The 19,198-nt window shown below is 40.2% G+C and overlaps 2 long non-coding RNA genes across 2 annotated transcripts; both read right to left on the minus strand.

Moving 5' to 3' along the window:
- Positions 1-5,532: 5,532 nt before the first annotated feature.
- On the minus strand, positions 5,533-8,754 carry LOC148664161 (uncharacterized). The gene is made up of 5 exons (XR_015936477.1): positions 8,648-8,754; positions 8,433-8,553; positions 7,842-7,900; positions 7,620-7,734; positions 5,533-7,054 (listed from the first exon to the last, which is right to left on the minus strand). It is a non-coding gene; the product is annotated as an uncharacterized LOC148664161 (long non-coding RNA).
- A 1,041-nt stretch (positions 8,755-9,795) lies between these two features.
- On the minus strand, positions 9,796-10,639 carry LOC148664162 (uncharacterized). The gene is made up of 3 exons (XR_015936478.1): positions 10,385-10,639; positions 10,027-10,161; positions 9,796-9,908 (listed from the first exon to the last, which is right to left on the minus strand). It is a non-coding gene; the product is annotated as an uncharacterized LOC148664162 (long non-coding RNA).
- Between the last annotated feature and the right edge of the window lie 8,559 nt (positions 10,640-19,198).

Here is a 19,198-nt window from a genome sequence, read left to right on the forward strand (position 1 = left end):
AGTGCCTGGAATTGGGGGAGGAGAGGTAAAGACATCTCTATACATGGATGACGTCACCCTGCTCCTCTCTGACAATGCCTCAATTAGCAGAGCTCTGCAGTGCTCTGATCACTTCTCTTTTGATCGTTTCTCTTTGGCTTCCTCTGCAAAAATTAACAAATCTAAGAGTGAGATTTTTTATCAGAACTGGAGGGAGCCAAAAGAAGGACATGATCTCAGGCTGCAAGAGAAGAGAATTAAAGTCCTGGGGGTGTATTTTGGAGAAGAGATGGGAACAGTAAATTGGCAGAACAAATTGCCAATCTTAAACAAAAAACTGATGCAATGGAAGGACCGAGACCTCACCATGACAGGGAAGGTGCTGGTCATCAAAACCGAGCTCTTGCCTATCTTGAATTTTCTGGCTTCTACCTAAGGTTCCCAATCCCACACCGTGTTGCGGCGGTGCTGAGGAGATTGATGTTTCAATTTCTATGGGGTGGGAAGCAGGAAAGACTCAGAAGGGAAATAATGTACAGGCTGCTACCCTCAGGGGGGAAGTCTGTCCCAGATATTGCTATGAAGCTGCTGTGCATTTTCCTGGCCTCTGTGCTGAGAGGCTTTGCAAAAGCACCTGCAGCGCGTACCTGGACTTATTTTTCCAGGCTCTAGGTAGGTAGGGAGGTGTTCAGAGTGTGGGGTGTCTGACCCAAGCTGGATGTCCCACTCTCTGACACATGCCCTGCAATTTATGGGACAGTTAAAAGTTTTCTAAGATCTCACCCAATTGGCCATATTCCCCTCCGAGATGTCAGCGTCCAAAAACTGGAAGATTTCGTTGCACCCCAGAACAATAGGCAGACCCCTGTGGGCATTTTAACATCAGCCCAAACAAGGAAGGTGTAGAAACACACATCCTCTAAGTTTCTGTGCAACATTCACAGAGATTTAGCCTGGAGTGTCGTCCACCAGTGCTTACCGGTACGAACTTTCTTGTACCGTAGGGGCCTCACCCCCAGCCCTTGCTGCATTAGGGTGGGCTGCGGCGAGGAGGAGACTGTGACCCATCTTCTGTGGTCCTGTTTTTTGCTAAAGCCTTCTGGGCACAGTTTGAAGATTGGTTGCAAGCTCTCTCGCCCCAATTTACCCTGACTGCTGCTTTCGTCATATACGGCATCTCTCCTGTCAAACTTCCTCCTGACGTGTTTGACAGGATCTGGGCCGTGGTGAACAGTGGGAAAGACGCCCTGTGGAGAGTGAGGAACATGGGGCTGTTCAAAGGCATCGAGGTCCCAGTCAAGGCAGCAGGTAGCCTGGCCCTGTTCATCACCCGAGGGAACTATTACCTCAGAGATCTGTGGAGAGAAGGGAGGGAGGAAGCAGAAAATCTGTGGGAAATAGAGAGCATAGGTCTATATCTCAAGAAACTGTGAAAAACATTATCATGTTTAAGTAAAGAATGTGATTTGCACCAGAAAAAAAGAAATTGTTGCTATGTAACTGGTACCGTGTCAAAATGTAATGAGATGTGATCATATATACTGTTTTAAGTATGTATATTAATGTAAAGCTTTCTAATTTGTGATGTCCTGTATTTTTTTGTGAAAAGAAAATAAAGTTCTTAAAAATCGAATCGGTTCACAGCAAACACAGTATTTGTGGTTGTTATCTATGTTTTTGGTTGGTATTATGTTTATTTGTTTTTTTTTTTGTTGGTTGGTTGTTATTATGGTTATTAATAATACGATCTATAGTTGAAATCTGAGCCTAAAGAAAAAGAAAAAGCAAGTGATTAGGTTTATGAGCAATCTAATTACTTATTCATTTAAAACGCTATATAAAATAAAGTTTATTATTAATTTGCTGGACAGAGCGGTGAACATTATTATGCATAAGACAAAGATAACGATCCTGATCAGTTTAGAAATCTGTGTACGCTGTAAGTTTTTGACTTCTTAAACTTTTAAAATACACGTTTCGAATAGAAAGAAATCCTCTTCCTGGTACAGTCGCATGAAGAGAGAGGCGAAACAGCCCTGTCGCAGTACACGAATATAATCATATCGTTATTAAATTCTTTAGATAAGCAATTCCATATTATATTAGCAGAAAAGCTTAAAACTACCACTTTTTCACACGCTATTTCACATGTTAGTTAAATACTTTGATGCTTAAAATGTTTAGGGAGAAATAGAATACCAGTGTGTATTTTTCCTTTAAAGTACCGATTCCTGGAATCTGACTGGCTGACACCCTTCTGAAGTGGTTCCATAAGATCTGGTATACAGAAAAGAAAGTGTTGATAAAAAAGCCTGGATTCCCATGTATCTCAGAGAGCGAGTGAACAGAAAAAGGAACAGCTGTTACACCCAGGTTTTACGCTCTCTCTCTGTTGAATGAATGAAAGCATTTTTTTAAAAACGCGTTTGCGTTTGTCTGGGTATTTACCTTGTAATCTGTGGTTTACATCTACTGTATTGTTTTGAGATGCCACTTTTAAAGGTGATACGTAAAATAAAGTTTTTTATTATTGTTATAGAGAAACATGATCAGATTTTCCCTGGTTCAGAAAAAAGACGATTAAAATCTGTAATCTTTGCACTTGTACGGTATGTCATACAATCAGTTTCTGCTTTGTGTAAGATGTCAAAAAGAAATTACCGGGGTAAAGTTAGCTCGAAGTTCGAAAACGATTTTGGCACGCCTGTAGCGCTTTCACGAAACCTCTTAGAGTTGCGAGAATGCTTGTTTTGTGTATAAAATACATTGTGGATGCTTTCTCAGCCTTTACTTTGTCGTTTTTATGAAATTTTTTTGACCAAGCACGAATATTCTTTTGTCCATATCTTCGCGATGGAAGCACAGAATGCTGTCAAACCAAATGCATTTTAAAGACCACGACTTGTGGATATTTCCACACCCTTTATATCAAACTATCAGTGAGCTAATTATCTTTTTTAAAACCTCCGGTTTTTCATCGATGCGTAATTACGCACGAACTGGAACCCGGGGGACCGCTGTGTGCACACGTTCACAACGCGAGAAATACTGTTCAATACGGCTTCGTGCGAAAAACCGGTATATGACCATAGGAAGCAGAACAGCGCAGTCTCCAATTACCCAGACTGTAAGCACGGGAATAAAGCTTTGTTTGATTTCTGAAACCCTTCCTTTACGTCCTGTTTTCATTCAGGTAAGGGTCAACTATATTCACAATACTACTGACAGCAGGAAGATTAAAATATTCTTTACTCAGCAGCTTATTAAAAACAGCTCCCATGATGTTCATACCGACTTTTTACACAGAACACTGACACAGCTTTGTGTTCTGAATCTCTTTTTCTCTTGCTTTTATTTAATGTGGCACAATGCACTGGGATAGGGGTATTCTGTTCACAAACCAATAGCATTTAAACCACAGCACCCACAATGCTGCAGGTGAGTGTTTTGCACACTAAGCAGGTCATCTGACTATTCCCAGCTTTGTTTTGGGTTATGGAACCTTTATTTTTTTATGATTTTCTGAAGATAACACTACAGGTGGGATGGGTGGGTTGTCTTCATGGCTCAATAGCATTGCAAATACAGCACCCACACTGCTGAAACCAAGTGTTTTACACACCAGACAGGCCCCCGAACCTCATACAACCTTAATGTGGCTGTGGCCCCTGTCTTTATTTTGTCATGAGTTTCTGAAGATAACACTACAGGTAATACACTGGGACAGGTGGGTCGTCTTCATGGCTCAATAGCATTTCAAATACAGCACCCACTCTGCTGAAACCAAGTGTTTTACACACCAGACAGGCCCCCAAACCTCATACAACCTTACTGTAGCTGTGGCCCCTTTCTTTAATTTTTTATGATTTTCTGAAGATTACACTACAGGTAATACACTGGGACGGGTGGGTCGTCTTCATGGCTCAATAGCATTTCAAATACAGCACCCACTCTGCTGAAACTAAGTGTTTTACACACCAGACAGGCCCCCAAACCTCATACAACCTTACTGTGGCTGTGGCCCCTGTCTTTATTTTGTAATGAGTTTCTGAAGATAACACTACAGGTAATACACTGGGACGGGTGGGTCGTCTTCATGGCTCAATAGCATTTCAAATACAGCACCCACTCTGCTGAAACCAAGTGTTTTACACACCAGACAGGCCCCCAAACCTCATACAACCTTACTGTAGCTGTGGCCCCTTTCTTTAATTTTTTATGATTTTCTGAAGATTACACTACAGGTAATACACTGGGACGGGTGGGTCGTCTTCATGGCTCAATAGCATTTCAAATACAGCACCCACTCTGCTGAAACTAAGTGGTTTACACACCAGACAGGCCCCCAAACCTCATACAACCTTACTGTGGCTGTGGCCCCTGTCTTTATTTTGTAATGAGTTTCTGAAGATAACACTACAGGTAATACACTGGGACAGGTGGGTCGTCTTCATGGCTCAATAGCATTTCAAATACAGCACCCACTCTGCTGAAACCAAGTGTTTTACACACCAGACAGGCCCCCAAACCTCATACAACCTTACTGTAGCTGTGGCCCCTTTCTTTAATTTTTTATGATTTTCTGAAGATTACACTACAGGTAATACACTGGGACAGGTGGGTCGTCTTCATGGCTCAATAGCATTTCAAATACAGCACCCACTCTGCTGAAACCAAGTGTTTTACACACCAGACAGGCCCCCAAACCTCATACAACCTTACTGTAGCTGTGGCCCCTTTCTTTAATTTTTTATGATTTTCTGAAGATTACACTACAGGTAATACACTGGGACGGGTGGGTCGTCTTCATGGCTCAATAGCATTTCAAATACAGCACCCACTCTGCTGAAACCAAGTGTTTTACACACCAGACAGGCCCCCAAACCTCATACAACCTTACTGCGGCTGTGGCCCCTGTCTTTATTTTGTAATGAGTTTCTGAAGATAACACTACAGGTAATACACTGGGACAGGTGGGTCGTCTTCATGGCTCAATAGCATTTCAAATACAGCACCCACTCTGCTGAAACCAAGTGTTTTACACACCAGACAGGCCCCCAAACCTCATACAACCTTACTGTAGCTGTGGCCCCTTTCTTTAATTTTTTATGATTTTCTGAAGATTACACTACAGGTAATACACTGGGACGGGTGGGTCGTCTTCATGGCTCAATAGCATTTCAAATACAGCACCCACTCTGCTGAAACTAAGTGGTTTACACACCAGACAGGCCCCCAAACCTCATACAACCTTACTGTGGCTGTGGCTCCTTTCTTTATTTTGTAATGAGTTTCTGAAGATTACACTACAGGTAATACACTGGGACAGGTGGGTCGTCTTCATGGCTCAATAGCATTTCAAATACAGCACCCACTCTGCTGAAACCAAGTGTTTTACACACCAGACAGGCCCCCAAACCTCATACAACCTTACTGTGGCTGTGGCTCCTTTCTTTATTTTGTAATGAGTTTCTGAAGATAACACTACAGGTAATACACTGGGATAGGGGGGTGCTATTCATGAGTCAAAAGCTTCATCACAACATCTGAAAATTTTAGATTTTACATTCTTTTTATTTCCCATGTTTCGTTTAGTTTTTTCCTAATTTCACATTTTAAATAAGCTATATCTGTAATCACAATGAAGGTGTGGTATGCAGTCTTGATGATGTGACTGTGTAACCATCAGGCACGAAGGAGAGAAAAACAAAAAACTCCAAAGGAGAAAAAAAATCTCTGGGGGTCCAAGGCCTGATGGTTGACCTCCCCTCCAGGTCCTGGTTGTGTATGACAAGTAGTTACTAGAAACAGTTCACATGCACAACCATGCAGATTGACACGGTGAATTCTATTTCATATATTATGTGAGACTAGATGTTAATGTTGAGTGTGTCCCATCCACTGGGTTGAGCAGTACAGGATCTTGAGTTTTGTAGGCTGGGTTCCTTGCTTCAGAAATCCAGGAGGATCCCTTGTCATGGGGGACGGAGCTCAATATCAACCAAAGGCACCGAAGAGAGAACAGTGGCAGGCATGGTGTGGAGAAAAAAAAAGGGTTAGACACAGAAAAAACAATTGCAACGTGGTTGTCTACTTACCCACTTGATATCTATGTTTCTGCACCTCCTAAAGAATTAGATCACTTGGGATAAAGAAGACTACAGAGACGATGTAGAAGACTACAGCATTGTTAAATATGCTTGTAGGTATGGGGCATCCTTAAAAAGGTCTGACATATATTTCCACAATTTAGGGGCTGTGTGCCTAAATGCTCTGCTACGTGCTTGCTATTGTTAACATAATCTGTTCATTGATCTAGACAGCATCCTACAACTACCTTAACCTTACTGTAAGAAAAGTATCACTTTGGTGTCTAGGCTGTTCTTTTTCATGAGTCTCCACTCCTGGAGATGTACATGGTACGATATTGAAAGCCAGTGGGGTTCGGACTTCGATGATGCAATTGTGTTTTATTGTTCCGGTTAGAATCCTTTTAGCACTGTGCCCTGTCTGAAGGTAGATAGAGTACTGTTTTGGAAACCTAATAAAAAGGAATCACCCTAGATACACTTCTATTTGATAGAAGCCATTTTTCTTTGATCTTTCTCACAACGGAGTGGAATTTCTTGATTAATCTATCTTACTAGGATGGATACAATTTTATCTGGAAATCTTTCACATAAATCATGTCATGGTGACATACTGTCGTTTTACATTTCTTTGCACTACTACAGTGATGTTAACAGTGTGTAGTGATCATATTTAAAAGGGACTGTGTTGTGTCATGATTAACTTTTTTACTGTTTTCATACAGACTTTGTTTGGTTTCTGGCAATAGATAACAAATGGTTTCTAGTGATTTTGTGTTCTAGTGTTTTTCATTATTGTTTGGCAAAGTGTACGAAAGTTTACTCTTACCCAAGATAAAATTTTTGGGGGGATATTGAAACTTGTACTTACGTGTCTTTTGGAGGTGAATTCTGCTGAGAACACGTTGACAGTCTTCTTGAGTTTCCAGCATGTCTTTTATGTAATGCTCGGGAGTAGGGGGTGGATGCTCACTCATCAACAGTGCCTGAAATATAAAACCGTAAGAAGGGTTACGAACTGCAAAGGATCCAAGGAGTATAAATGGGTCACAAATCAAGATCTAGGTATTTGCACAATTTGCCAGATCTCTCTTAATCAAACTCCTTTTTTCTTACTTTGTGTTTTTACAGCAAGACGTTATATTGTTTCTGTGCTAAATGGCAAGCTCTTTTAGGTGTTCATGGTTGTGTCTTTGTTTCTATACTATTGGAAAGAAACCTAGTAAGTGATTTGATGCATCCATGTCTAATCATTAATCTGACACAGTAATTCTATCTTTGAGATGCCTGTGTCATGTAATAAATTGCACAGATTATCAGTAATCTTTTATGTGTGCCTTCTTTGGTGTGTTTTTTGAAAAGTTATCTCTAATTTATAGAACCATTAATGCCAGAAGACAAGCCTGCAATCCAAACTTCTTAACAATAACAAACAATTATAACGTCCACTGAAATATGTCATCCTACTGTATGTTTCTGCTGAATCTAAAACTACATGTCCTGCTTAAAAAACCCTTTCATAGTGATAGTTTGCATGCAGAGCATACTCACCAAACTGGGGTTGGCAAAATGTACATATCCATGTTACTTCATTCTTTGCGCTTTCATACTCTTCTTTTGAGATGCACAATTCATGGAACCAGTTTTCACAACTGTCACACTGAATCTACACGGACAGTAAACCTTATATCAGTTCAGCTATCACCTTTCACTGGCATGTTTTGTTATTATGTGCTTACATTACACATACAGATAGAGATGATGTTCACTTACCCAGTTTGTCTGCCGCACTGGTGTTTCTCCACACATCAGGCACATGTCCTGGAGAGGAGCTATAATAAACATGCCAAATAGACTGATTTTTCCAATGTTATCTACAGATCATTGTTGCATAATTGAAGACAGTTTGATAGAGACCTTTTCGTATGCACTTTCCTGATTAGGTGTTCTACTGCTTCTTAAACCGCACATTGTCATGTCTCAGAATACTCCTGTCAACACCTGTTACCCTTTTTTGCGTCAGCGTGTGTTGCTATGATTTTAAGGGGGCACATGATAACACAGCTATCATGTTTCAGTTTGCTTTGCTTCACTATGGGCAATTTAGACCCACACTTTTCCCAGACAATGGTTGTGTCAACCACGACGAAGGCCAAAGTGTCATTGAATTTTAACTGTGTGAAATGTGATTTAATTAACTTTTCATCACTGTGTTATATAGTACAAAAAGAATACCCAAATGACTTCTGCATATAAATAAATTGAGAATCTTTTTCATCCAGACTTGTTACAGAGAGAGAACATGCTTCAGGAAAATAATATACACCAAGAAAAGTAGGCAATGAGGATCAAATGGTACAATACCTGAAGCCTCAAGAATTCTGATTGACAGGTCTTCCCGCAACTTTCTCATTTCTTTGGCACTGCTGTTTATTTCGATATATGTTGGAATATCCGGGAAATTGTTAATGATGTCTGCGCCCATCTAACAGACAAAAGTTTGTTGCAATCATTTCCCTAAAAATCTCTCATACAATAGTTTTAAGTCCAAAATTTCGGCGTGGAAAGGTTATGCTGACCTGCATCACAAAGACCCCACAGCTTGAGGCATCTGCTTGCCTGGTGTGACCAATCACGCTTGGGTGCCAGTTGATATTCAACCAGTCTTCTTTTCCTAGGACATTCCTGCGCATCTTAAAAAAGTCCCTGTGAATCAAAACAATAGGTTATTGATAAATGAGGAAATATTTGTCATGCTGAACTTGAACCTGAAATGTATGTGTGCCCCTGCAGAATTTCACCACGAAACTAATGCTTGATTTCTTACCTGAACCTTTTTGCCACTGCAGTGGAGTCTCCCATCTCATCACTCCCCATAGGGTCGACCACAAAGACTTTCTGGGATGGAGCATACAGATACTGCAAGAAACAAAGGGCCCATCATCAGACATGAAGTTGCATTTAATGTGGGGCCAGACACACAGGCAGTTTCAGGAGTTTTATGTTGTTTAAACAAAGGTTTTTAATATTTGAATATTTTATATATATAATATTTATATTTATATATTATTTAACATTTAATATTTTGCAAACCTCGGCAAAGACAGTCAGGAAATGACCTAACAGTACTTTTTTTCCTACATGACACTTTGACTTGTTTGGTTGTCTGTTCATTACACGGCAGTATTCACAATAATAATTTAGGAAAAGTGCACTATCACCATTGCCTTGGACACTCACTATCAATGTCCACCTTTTTTAACAGGAGAGGAACACATACATTGTGACTTTGTAATTTTTTTAGATGCAACAAGGATAATCACTTGAACTGTAATGGTTCCAGGTGTAATTATAAACCTACGCTGTTTTGGATTACCTGCACCACACTTACCAACAATTTCCAGTGGACACCAGTGTTAAAAAAGCTAATAATGGCTTCATAGTTTTCAAAGTTGACCTGTAATGAAAAGAATGACAAGATTAGTACAACAGGCTGCCTCACAGGGATGGTGTGCTACCTTTGAATTTTGATTTCTGACTATAAAGGTAGTTTCTTTAGGCAGCACCATGGGCACAGTTGTGACCTGTTTTGATTGCTTGTAGCTCTCCTTGTTTCTCTATTGATAAAACAATCATCAGTTAGTGAAAAACCATGTTTGCCCCTCACTAATGTAATCCATCAACATTTGTGTTTGATGTCCTTACCTTGGACAAATGTTGTCTAGCCATGCGCTCTCTATTCCCACTCATGATTACACCAGTTGTGTAGTGGTTCATTAGGAAAACCTTCTTCCCCAAGTCCATGGATTCTTTCGCTACTTGAAAGTAACACTCAATGGTCTTATGGAAAAAGCAAACACAATTGAAGAAGATGTGATTTCACGCACTCACACACATTTGATTACACAAAAGCTCTGAAACCTTAACAAATGCATGCAATCAAACACTTTCATCTTACCTCGCCTATGAGCCACTCATCTGGTTTCAGAGACACAAACTCCGAGTGTCTGAGAATATATGTGTCTGCACTGTGCATGGATGGCAAAACTGCAACCACTAATTCACTCGGATTGATGTTCCAAAGGGCGTGTACCTAAAAAAGATTTACCAAGCCAAAAGCATACACAAGAGATCACTGGACCTAACATAATGAAAATTGAGATTACACACCACAAGTATAACACAAGTATGTCAACAAGTATAACAAGTTAGAGAGAAACGACAAAGAACACCTACAGTAGTAGAAGATGACATTCATAAGCTCTGAAAAAGAAGTGAATGTCCACACAGAGAAATATTTGAAATACAAATCCTACCTTCTTTTTGAAATCTGTTTTCTCTTTTATAAGTTTTGAGATGGGGCGTGCATCACAGTGTGGTGTGATCACTTCAGCCATGCCCACGGCAGCTTGCTTGGGTGACACTTTCCTTTCTTCTTTGTGCTGCCATTCTTTATATTCTGTGGTTCCTGCTTTCCCCTGCTGTACTTGCAGGCCGTTGCTGTCATCTGGCGATTTTTCATTTGTTTCAATATTTCTATTGCTAACTTTTTTTTCCTGTGTTCTCATTTTTTGGGGATTGGAATTTTCTGTGGTGCGCTGTAGAATTTATTTTTTGTTTCTTTGCCTACACCTGGTGCTCTCTTTGCCCATTGTTCCTGTGCATGTTCATGACGTGTCTTAGTGGTGATCAATGGAGCCGTCAAAACCTTTTTGGGGAGAGCATTTTGGATTATATGTTCTCTGTACCGGCCTTGGAGGGATTGTCTCATTATCGTAATAAACTCTGCTGGCCTCAGTTTCCTCCTGTGCTGAAGTATTGAATGCTTGACAATGCCAAACCAGGTCTCAACATGACAATTAGTGGCTCTTGTTTGTGCTACCTCTGACATTGATATGTCTTTTTTGCTGTCTGAAGCATATCTTGCCAGGTCACCCAACAAAATTCCACTCCACAGTGGAAATAGTGCCATGTATCTTTGCAACAGAAATCTTATTATGTCTTCACAGAAATAGGGGTTCACATTGTGTTGTGTCCCATAGTCATCATGTCCTTGAGCTGATATGCTGTCTTCATAAATACTGTTCACACAAATGCTCCGGCAGTTGTTAGGGTCAGGTGATCAGTCCTGGATTCCAGGCCAAAGGAAAACATCCGTACTTCAGGATGGGGTTGAGTATTTTAAACTAGGCTCATCACTAGGCTCATGCAGTTATGTCACATGATGTGGCTGTTTACCCTGTCTACGCCACAGGCCTTTTGTAGTTTAAGGGTATGGAGTTAGTATACTTGCTTCAGCTTTGTGTTTGGGAAATCCAAGGGATATTGGTTGTTTTTTATAGACAATTCAACAATGTTCTGTTTTTAAGACTTTGTACCATACACCGATCCGCCCCGGAGACCCAAGTGATTCTGGTTTAGGTAAGCCAAGGGACAATGATCTTCACGTTACCAGGGGGACAGTGGGTGGACAAGTCTCCCCTAAACAATGTATCTTGTCAGATTATGATGTCAGTCCGTTTAATAATGTTGTTGAACTCCCTTCAGCCAAACTACAGAGGAGCCCAGGCCCAGAATGTTACACATACTGACAGAGAGTGATCTCATTATGTGTGTCATGATGGTGCTGTCTGGCTGTCCTGCTGGTCTGGATGAGGGGTGCGTAGTGTGGTGCAGGTACTTGTCCCATCCTGCTCTTGGTCCAGGTTGGAGGGTTGCACCGATTCTGAGTCTTGTTAGCTGGTATGGATTGGTTTGGGGGTGTTGATACCAGAGTGGTCCAAGAGGGGGGTGCAGATGTCTCGGGGGCATTCTTGATTTTCTATGACTTCACGTTGATTCTGTTGGTTCTGAGTGTCTTGGTTACATACGCTTGTGTGTATAGATGAAAAAGCTATTGAAGAGCACCTCATTCATCTCGGTGGAAGTTCCCATGTTCAAAAAATCCTAAAAAGAGAATTAAAGTTTCACACAACAAAGCATGACTGTGAAAGGTCAGGAGGCCTGCCTTGTGTGCACAACACTTGATTACAGTCAAAAAATCATGAAGCCATGAAGACGACCCACCTGTCCCAGTGTATTACCTGTAGTGTAATCTTCAGAAAATCATAAAAAATTAAAGAAAGGGGCCACAGCCACAGCAAGGTTGTACAAGGTTCGGGGGCCTGTCTGGTGTGTAAAACACTTGGTTTCAGCAGTGTGGGTGCTTTATTTGAAATGCTATTGAGCCATGAAGACGACCCACCCGTCCCAGTGTATTACCTGTAGTGTAATCTTCAGAAAATCATAAAAAATTAAAGAAAGGGGCCACAGCCACAGCAAGGTTGTACGAGGTTCAGGGGCCTGTCTGGTGTGTAAAACACTTGGTTTCAGCAGAGTGGGTGCTGTATTTGAAATGCTATTGAGCCATGAAGACGACCCACCCGTCCCAGTGTATTACCTGTAGTGTTATCTTCAGAAAATCATAAAAAATTAAAGAAAGGGGCCACAGCCACAGCAAGGTTGTATGAGGTCCGGGGGCCTGTCTGGTGTGTAAAACACTTGGTTTCAGCAGTGTGGGTGCTGTATTTGAAATGCTATTGAGCCATGAAGACGACCCACCCGTCCCAGTGTATTACCTGTAGTGTATTCTTCAGAAAATCATAAAAAATTAAAGAAAGGGGCCACAGCCACAGCAAGGTTGTACGAGGTTCGGGGGCCTGTCTGGTGTGTAAAGCACTTGGTTTCAGCAGAGTGGGTGCTGTATTTGAAATGCTATTGAGCCATGAAGACGACCCACCCGTCCCAGTGTATTACCTGTAGTGTTATCTTCAGAAACTCATTACAAAATAAAGAAAGGGGCCACAGCCACAGTAAGGTTGTATGAGGTTTGGGGGCCTGTCTGGTGTGTAAAACACTTGGTTTCAGCAGAGTGGGTGCTGTATTTGAAATGCTATTGAGCCATGAAGACGACCCACCTGTCCCAGTGTATTACCTGTAGTGTTATCTTCAGAAAATCATTACAAAATAAAGAAAGGGGCCACAGCCACAGTAAGGTTGTATGAGGTTCGGGGGCCTGTCTGGTGTGTAAAACACTTGGTTTCAGCAGTGTGGGTGCTGTATTTGAAATGCTATTGAGCCATGAATACAACCCACCCATCCCACCTGTAGTGTTATCTTCAGAAAATCATAAAAAAATAAAGGTTCCATAACCCAAAACAAAGCTGGGAATAGTCAGATGACCTGCTTAGTGTGCAAAACACTTACCTGCAGCATTGTGGGTGCTGTGGTTTAAATGCTATTGGTTTGTGAACAGAATACCCCTATCCCAGTGCATTGTGCCACATTAAATAAAAGCACGAGAAAAAGTGATTCAGAACACAAAGCTGTGTCAGTGTTCTGTGTAAAAAGTCGGTTTGAACATCATGGGAGCTGTTTTTAATAAGCTTCTGAGTAAAGAATATTTTAATCTTCCTGCTGTCAGTAGTATTGTGAATATAGTTGACCCTTACCTGAATGAAAACAGGACGTAAAGGAAGTGTTTCAGAAATCAAACAAAGCTTTATTCCCGTGCTTACAGTCTGGGTAATTGGAGACTGCGCTGTTCTGCTTCCTATGGTCATATACGGGTTTTTCGCATGAAGCCGTATTGAACAGTATTTCTCGCTTTGTGAACGTGTGCACACAGCGGTCCCCCGGGTTCCAGTTCGTGCGTAATTACGCATCGATGAAAAACCGGAGGTTTAAAAAAAGATAATTAGCTCACCGATAGTTTGATGTAAAGGCTGTGGAAATATCCACAAATCGTGGTCTTTAAAATGCTTTTGGTTTGAAGGCGTTCTGTGCTTCCATTGCGGAGATATGGACAAAAGCATATTCGTGCTTGGTCAAAAAAATGTCATAAAAACGAAATAGTAAAGGCTGAGAAATCATCCACAATGTATTTTATACACAAAGCAAGTGTTTTTGTAACTCTAAGAGATTTCGTGAAAGCGCTACAGGCGTGCCAAAATCGTTTTCGAACTTCAAGCTAACTTTACCCCGGTGGCGTGTCGAGGGAAGAGACGCGCATTCCTCACGGGCAGCGCAGAGCAATGAGTCACACCTGCTGCGCGCTGAGTCCTGTCCTATATAACCGCTGAGCCCGGACACCCACAGCCTCTCCAGCCAGTGCTGGAGTTTTTTTTTTAAAAAATACTTCAGAAGGTGCAGAAACGGACTCTTTTGCTCAGTTGAGGCTATAGGAATCTGTGTTTCTTTTCAGGCTATCAGGAATAGCGCTTATTATATTTTTTTTTCTCAGACTAAACAGTATCATTGGGCTGAATTTCAGTTAAACGCCTAGTTTAGGAAGATCAAGAATGAGTTAGGGAAGACAGAGGTGGAGACTAATGGAAGTTATGAAAGCCATTAATGGGTTGTCTCTGCTTGAGCTTGATTTACACCTTCATAGTGCAAAGTCTAGGGGTTAATTGCAACAAACTGAAAGTGAAGTACTAACAGGCGTTCAACCCGTGTTTAGTACGCAGCTGTGGTCTGAAGTTGTGCTCCACCTTAAGTCCAATTGCAACGAACGTTGCTGCTGTGCTTAGTCCACCATCGTACTAAACTTGTTCTCAATTGCAACGAACACAGAGTAATAGTTGTTGCCCTCTAGAAGTGACTAAACTAGTGAATTATTTTAAACCACCTCTTAATATGGCTTGAGCAACTTAGTACCATAACGATGAATTGAATAAGAAGGCTCCAGAATAAAGTGGAAATAATATCGTTACCACGTACTGAATTTATGCATCCGTCGCTTGGAAACATTGTAATATTTAATTAAAATTGCTTAACACTCATACCACATTTATTCATGATGAAGTTGATTTAATGTGGGTATTTACAAAAGTGACATTTACTTATTATGTTGAATGTTAATCATTACTAGTAGCTGTGAAGTTTAAGGTGCTAGGGAGTGAAGAGAACAGAACCTAAGCTATTATTTATATAAATGTAGCGTGAGCCTTTAATGTGTTTTATAAAATCGAGGAGTCAACTGGATAGATTTGTTAAATATTTTAGTGATGGGTCTCCGTATTTGTGGTTATCGGAGGAAAGCAGGGATGAGGAGGAAATAGGTGGCACCCAAGCATGTTAAAGGAAAAAACTCGGCATCTTAAGTGATTTATGATGGTTTACAGTCCCTTTTCTGTCCTGTGGCTGTGATCCAATGACTGTGTTGAAACAGCCAGGGTTGTGCTAGCTCTTGATGGACTGGTATGCAAACCAAATGACAGACAAGCAAAGCGTTGTTTTACAATTCTGAAAGCTCTTTCAATGTGGCTTCTTGTGTTTTTATGACTCCTGTTATAGTGCTGGTCTTGTAATGTTGTTGGATTGTGCGCAGGTGTCAGAAGATACCGTCATAAAGGATAGGCACGACTTGGCAAAACAACACGCCAGCAAGCACTTCCCCACTCTGAAAGGAAGATGCTGGAACTGATTCTGAGAAGGTCAGAGGAACAATAATTGTTGTATATATTTGCTCAGGTAGTTTTATAAGTTTAATTTTCAGTTAAGTTCTGTTAAAAATAAATTAATGTCAAATTAATACAGTAGTGTCCTGTCTCAAGCCCACAGCTGCAGTTCTCATTTGTTTTGTGACTTATTGCAATTGAGTATCCCTCATTTGGTGAATTGTAGCCTCAATGCAATTCTTACATTTTAAAACTATATTTAAACTAAATTTCCTGACTAATTTTAAACAAGAGACAAAGTAATTAGCGTGGCCTATGAATTAACCTACTAATCAGATGCAATGTTCTGATGCACAGTCCCCTGCAATTCGGGCTAAATAGTACAACAACAATGCTGAGCCCTGTGAACTGGATTAAGCACAAGATGAGCTGAGCTCCAACTTGGTTCCAAATGTTTATTAAGCACAAGTTGAGCTGAACTGAAAGGAAGACATTGGAACTGACTAAAAAATAACTTAATATGAAATGTACGCTCCTACTGATACAGGAGAGGGAGAAAATCAAAGTTCTGAAAAGTAAGCACAAGGCACACCCTGCTAAAAAAATGTATTGCCTTAAAAAAAATGCTTAGGTCAGAGGAACAATTGTTTTTTTGTTTTTTTTTTTGCACAAGTTTAATTTCCAGTTCTGTTAAAAATTAAACTTAACTTTACTGGTTATTAGTCGGTGTGTTTTGTAATGATTTAGCTATAACGATGTGTCCACTTATTCATCTGGAGTGTTAAACAAAATTAATGTTGCAATAATACAGTAGTGTATAATTTCAAATGCACAGCTGCGGTTCTCATTTGTTTCATGACTAAATACAATTGGGTATCTCATTTAATAATGACGTAGCCTCATCAGGTGAATTGTAGCCTAAATGCAATTCTTAAATTAAAAACTAACTGATTTGTCAGGAAATTTAGTTTGAATATAAAGAAGAAACAGAAAAGTAATTGTATATTAATGTGGCCTATGTATTAGTCTACTAATCAGAAGTGTTCTGATGTACAGTCCTCTCCAGTTCGGGCTAATTAGTTCAACAAGGCCAAGCCCTTGGAACCGGATTAAGCACAAGTTGAGCTGAGCTCCATCTTTGTTCCACATGTTTTTGCTGCAATTGAACTCGGAGCGGGAGATGATCTCCAGAATGTACCGTACTAACTTAGCACGCGGCTGTGTTTTAACTCGGGAAGTCCATTGCAATTGACCCTGTGGGTTTATATACATGGGTTTCTGTGCATACACTACCATAAGGGAGGAATGGTGAGTTGGAGGGAGGGCACCAGTTTGGTTTATCAAGAATTCACCAAACTGAGTAGAACTACAGATCCAACCATTCAAAATGTGCGGTAAATAGCAGTGCTTGTTCTGCAAAGAACTGTAGGATATCGCATGATGTATCAAAGTAGGGTGAAATATCTTGTAAAACCACCAGGTGGAGCTATGAAAGCTTAATGTCTCATGTGCAGCATTTGCGCTGTTGCTAGAAAATGTTTGGTTTTGAATCCCTGTCAATACTGAGGGACAATCTTTTGTCAATTACAGACTTTAACAGTCTAAACGGTATATACAATTTAATAATTTTAAGCTTTGTATAACATTGATAAAAATTAAACTGATTAAAAAGTACACTGAAGAGTTATAGAGGACACGCGTTGTGTATTCTCTTACATTTTAAAAAAACATTCATTTTAATGTGATATGAAAGATTAATAAAGAATAATATTGGATAGGCTGTAAGCTCAAAATATTACCATAGTCCACTTTCTTTCTAAACATCTGCATCAATTTGTCTCATTCACCCATGATTACTTAAACATTTTGCCTGCCCTTTTCAGCTTTAGCTTTGTTTGAACCCAGCTCCTGGCATGAGTTTTCCTTAAACAAAAACATTTCTTTGAAAAACGAAAATAGTAAAATATATTGATTTGTTGCTATTTCTAAATATCACAAGATGTTCAAAGTTAAGTGATTTATTAATAACAACTAATAATTTCAAACTGCTTGTATTCTTAAATTGTATTTTGTTTGCGGGTGATTTGTCACTGTTTTCACAAACTTCAATTTATTAAACATCTGAGATATGGTGTTCCAGACCTCTGTTTACTTTCTGAAACTCCATCAATATTTCCTGTTTTCACACAGATAAGAATAAACTGCACGTGCAAATCTTTTCACAAGTGTAAAGATGTTCTGTGCTCAATAGCTCTTTAACACAGTACGCATTATGTCATATCTTTAAGCATCAGTTGAAGCATTCTGAAGTCTGACAATCGTAAAAAGTTACCAAATAATATTGGTGAAACTGTTACCTGTCCTGGATAAAGCAATTAGAAAATAGTTGGATTTACACTTGTAAGAAAATTTCTGATTTTAATGGGACATGTTGAGTCTTTTCTTTTCAGCTTGAAATTAACTCTTGCCTACTATGTATATTCCATTGCAGCCATTTTAATGCAACGCAGCTCCATACTTCTCACAAAGTCTAGGCTAGGTGTTACACCCCACTGTGTTTATGTAGATTAGACAGTTCTACTTGGGGAGGGGAAGGAACTTTCAGTTTTCTGGTGTCATTGTTGGCCTTTAACATAAGGCAATCAGCAATCAAATGTCCTGTTTTTTCTTAAATTGAACAAAGATGTGCCACATGCATACAGTGTCATGTTGTATATTTTTAATGCTACTACAGTACAGCTTGTGGGAAATACATTTGTCCTGTATCAAAGTTTAACTTACTCTACATTACAAACTGAGTGAATTCAACAGAATCGACGGCTAAAAGCAACATGTCAAAATGTTCCCAAAATAACAATAAGTGAACGAGTTGAGGATTCGATAATAGAGTAATCATAACAATAACTCCCGAGTTGTTTAATGCAATCCAAATGAAAGAAGGACACTTAAATAAACATGAAAAGACTACTATCATTGACGAAAAGTAATGTCGCACTCTCTCTTGTTTAATCTGATTGTTTTATTGCTGCACAGACTAAAACCAGAGAGAAATAGCACCTCTTTCTTGGAAGCATTTTGTTTATCCTATCATGGATCAGTTTCCAATCATACAAAGTAAGTTCTGAGAATCTCCAATTCACCATACCTATGTTTCCCTGGAGAATGCAAAGCCCTTTGCCTCTGGACCAGTCAAAATTTATGGATGTGGTTCACCTCCGGTCCCAAAATTGCGAAACGGCAGAGCGGCGTAGCAGTCGGCTCTGGCTGTCCCCTCTGTGCCGACAAACTGCACATTCAATCCCTCCTTCTCTTGACTGATGGGCAAAAGGTGGACATCTGGGAGAACTGTACGTGGCATTGGTATCTGTGAGTTCTGCTGTGTAGATGGTGCTTCCTGAGGGGAGAGAGACAGTGGGGACGGCATAAGCCAATTCATTAGTGGTGGTGAGCAGAGAGGACAGGATGGAGTGTCCTGAGGGGGTGTGCTCTGCTGGGGGTGGAGGGTTGTATGGAGATACGCATTGCACCAGGTACAGCAACCTGTGTGGCAGGGAGGGGCACTTTTCAGGAGATGAAGGTCTGTTTGGAGACTTGAACTTGAACTTTATTGCCATATGTAACCGGTACTGGTACAATGGAATTCTTACTTACAGAAAGTCTCTCGATTGTAAAACAAGTGTAAAAAACAAA

Source organism: Lepisosteus platostomus, chromosome 5 (assembly GCF_059453375.1).
Source record: "Lepisosteus platostomus isolate fLepPlt1 chromosome 5, fLepPlt1.hap1, whole genome shotgun sequence".
NCBI lineage: Eukaryota > Metazoa > Chordata > Actinopteri > Semionotiformes > Lepisosteidae > Lepisosteus > Lepisosteus platostomus.